Here is a 4,329-nt window from a genome sequence, read left to right as displayed (position 1 = left end):
GCTTTTCTCTTTCATATTATTATTCATTCTTTCCATCTAATTTTCTAGAGTAAGAAAATACAATAAAACTCTCTACAATTTATGATAATTCTAGAGAAATAAACACAAAAAAATACTCCCTCTTGACCGAGATTTTCAAGAGCAAAAATGCAATTTATTTTGTGTCAATTTTATAGTAAAACATATATTATTACTAGATCATAATAATATTTGTTATTGAGAGGTTTCCTTGGGTATTCACTTTTGGGAGAGATTCTATACTTGAATCTTTGTTCATCCATTATTTGGAATGCTCAAGAACTAACAAGAAGGGGGTCTTGTTGGTGCCCATAAAACCGAAATCTTCAATGTAAGATGATGATTTCTTCTTTATATTTACTTTTGTTTGCATGCATAAGATCACTTGTTAATTTTATGACAAATTAAATTAAAACATATATGAATATATTAAGTATATAGATCTACTTTTCCTTCAATTGGTATCAGAGCCATGGTTGTTTGCATGCAAATCGGTTAAAAGTTTTTCCGAGTTATAAAGAATAACATATAAAACTTGTATATTTTGTGTTATTATGATATATCACGAAATTAATTCATGCATGTTAATATTTCTGATCCTAAAATGTTTTTAGGATATTTTGGTTATTTTACGGATTTTTATTGTTCATATTATACAATAATGGCATTTAAATGTGATTTTATGAGTAAAAATGTCATTTTTGCCCGAAAATTAGCTAAACTTCGAATTTTCCAGTGGTTTTTGGATATGTTTTCACATATATTATTTTTAGATGATCTGGAAATTTTCATAATTTTATGAGTTTTTATGCTCGAAAAATGGATTTTTCATTATTAAATTCAGATTTAGGTGAAAAATAGGTTAATATGAGATATATTTCGAATCTGGTCATAGAAATTTAGTATGTTGTCACATGCAATTTTACAAGATGTGTGTAAAATAATGGGCTATAGTGAAGTCTTTTTGCATGATTTATGGATTTTTGAAGAAAAATAGCATAAATAGTGACATTATTAGTGAAAATTAATAAAACATAATCTATGACTAAGGAAAAACGTTATATGTTGCATTTTATTATCTTTTTCAGATCTAAAATTGAAAAGTTAATGAATATAATTTTTCCCATGTTTTTATGATTATTTCATTAAAAACCGATAAACCGCAACATTGTTTTTCCGGGAAAATTTCGAAATTTTTAACCTAAGATTTTGAACATTATGAGTGTCATGGTATTTTTCCATAATGTTCATGAGTTTAAATTTCAAATTTCAAATTTATTTGAAATTTTTGTGATTTATTTGAAGTTTATAGCTTATTTTTGTAATTTTTAGTCCATTAATGAACAATTTCATAAATATGGGTTAATTATGGTCAAATTATTAGTGAACACTAAATTTTGAGTCCTAAAAGGTTAGGGTAATTAACTTATGCATAAATATGAATTTATGTAATTTTTGTGATTGTAAAATGTTGAAATCACGCAAATCCGTAAAAACCGAGTAATATACGATATTGGCTAAATTAAAGGCGATTTAGCATAAAATTGAGCATGTTCATACATATTATAATGCTGCATTTTCTTTATGATTGTCATAATTTTAATTTATGTAATTTTGAATTATGTAATTTTACTTAGTATGACCTTAGATTTTAATTGGTATTTCCCGAAATGTATGGGAATATCGATTCGGTTGTAATTTTATTGTGATCTCGTATAACCGTTTTGTAATTTAATAGATTTATTTTATTTTAGTTACAAATGTATAATAGGAAATTATGTAATTTATTATGTAATTTTATTTATTCCGGAGTTCCCAATACGGATTTCTTCAAGAATGGCGATACATAAAGAAGGTGTTACCTCGAGATGCGTGCCACAACCGAAGTTCAAGGGACCAATGGAGTTGGTTTCCGAATATGTAATAGTTAAATAGTTTTTCTATTTTAGGAAAGGCCATACTAGGATTTTTTTATTTTTATGCTTGCATTTTATTTTATGTCGCATGCATCGCTAAATCGCCATAACTAAAACATGCATCGTCTTTCATCGAGTTAATCGACCGTGTCAATTAAAATTATCGTAGTTCACCGCTTTAGTTCACTTAAAACGTGATAGATAATAAATTGACATGACCTCTCGCTAAAACAATCAATAGTAGAAACCATGAAAACCTATTTCGCGAGGGAGTGCACTCGGCTACCCCGGGGTACAAACCTTGTGACGTAGGGGAAGTGGGTGATAAATGTCTATCCACCGAATTCATGTTGATGAGGGTTTCATCGGCTACCCCGTGCCCAAGTTAATATGGGTTTGGATAATGGACACATTTATTCGAAATTTGGATTGAACTCAACAAAAGTTATTGATAAGGGTTTCATCGGCTACCCCGTGCCCTTGTTGATGTGTTTTGGGCTATAGATAAACATTAGTGTAATTTTATCGACCGAGAGTTCTAAAAGTAGAATCGATTAAAGAGTTAATCCACCGAGTTATATTGATAAGGGTTTCATCGGCTACCCCGTGCCCAAGTTAATATGAATTTGGATCTCGGAATCATTTATCATAGTTGGGTAGAGGTCACTATGTAAATGCTTTACTTGTTATTTACAAGTATTAATAAAACGATAAATGTTAAGTTTTCCACTATTCCGTTATTATATTGTTCTATTTCTTTACCACAATTCATATACGATATCATTTCGATTTTTCTAAATCTCCATTAAAACATCGTAACTAAAGACAAATATGAATTTGCTTCTAAAACCTCAAATGAACCATTGCTAAGGATCTCTTGTAAAGAGTATAGATTAAAGTTATTCATTATCAAACAGGTTTTTGATTCTTGACTAACACTTCTACTTACAATGGATTATGTTTCATATACTTAATTAAATTAAGTACCTTGAAGCGATAAATTGTTTTGGTAATTAGTTTTGTCAGAATTCGTAATTGACCAAAATAACGCAACCACTTCAATGAAAGACTAAAACGAACAAATGAAGAGTAATCTTCATGAATTCAAATTTGCTTCTCTAAGTAAAGACTCATTGAAATGAGTGGGAGCATTCTCTTAAACCGTTAAGATGAGGACGAGGTTAAAGAAGTAAAATTAGAATGAAATTGATACAAGGTTATGTTAAAGGTAAAGTTGTTGAGAATGACGATACTAAACCTATCAATCCCGAACGATAAAGTTTCCATTGTCTTAAATGTTGGACACAAGAAAGGAAACTACCCCAAATTATTGAAGAATCAACAAGTTAGTTGTGGGACATCTAATGGGACCTTCTTCTTTAAATGTTTATTTGATTAAACATAAATTTTGCTAGTACCACTTCATCAATATTAGAAACCAGTGGAGGTTTTCATCATTGTATTAGACACATAAGATGATTAGAATATGACGACTAGCAACAATGAAGTCGAGAGATAGAGTCATTGTGTACTAAACCTAGTTTTTGGGTTTGGAGTTGTACTTAATTGTGACTATTAAGTACATAACTCTAAATAAGAATACAAACTTGTTAAGATACAAAAGAGGTTTCACTTTTGTGACCCTATACACCACGATTTGATGTATGGCTAGCCCATTATCAAGGTGATTATATTCTAAACCAAACTAGAATGATATATCATGAAGATGATGCAAGACTCAAATTGGTAACCCAAGATTAAACCTTAAATTTTGGAATGATGAACGCAAAGAGTTATCGAGTACTCTTGAAACCATTAGATTGTTAATGGTATATGCGTATCTTGTATTCAAAGCAAGATGTCTCGTGCCTTTTGGTTGAAAAGGAGATCGAGGTTGTAAATCATCGATCCAAAATAGGTTGATCATTATCTTTTACCAACGATTTAAGTTGACACTAATATGTTCGCTTAATAAGGTAAATAGAGAAATCTTTGAAGAAGTTCAAGAGTTCAAGGAATCACGATTTAGTCGTGATGGGATTATCAAAGTGAAGACTTTGATATAAGCCAAAGGAAATGTGATATAGTATTACAAGTTAATCTCTCTTAGCACGCATTATGAAATAATGTGTGGATGGATAAGAAATCAAACGCTATTCGATATGGTTTGGGCTTCAATCAAGTTACTTTGAGTTACTTGATCCTTTTGGGGATTTTATCATTTTTGTCTAAATTATTTTTCCACTAAATCATATGAGATATGAAATGGTAATGTACCATGTTTGTAAGTTTTCACAAGAAACAAATGCTCATTTTTCCCTTGCAATTATCACGAGCACGACGGGTTTACGGCTCATGAAGCTGTCTTTCTAAAATACAAGTTTATTTCTAGAAG

The sequence above is a fragment of the Silene latifolia genome, chromosome X, assembly GCF_048544455.1.
Source record: "Silene latifolia isolate original U9 population chromosome X, ASM4854445v1, whole genome shotgun sequence".
Lineage (NCBI taxonomy): Eukaryota > Viridiplantae > Streptophyta > Magnoliopsida > Caryophyllales > Caryophyllaceae > Silene > Silene latifolia.
The sequence above is the reverse complement of the archived record's forward strand: the minus strand, read 5'-3'. Positions refer to the sequence as shown.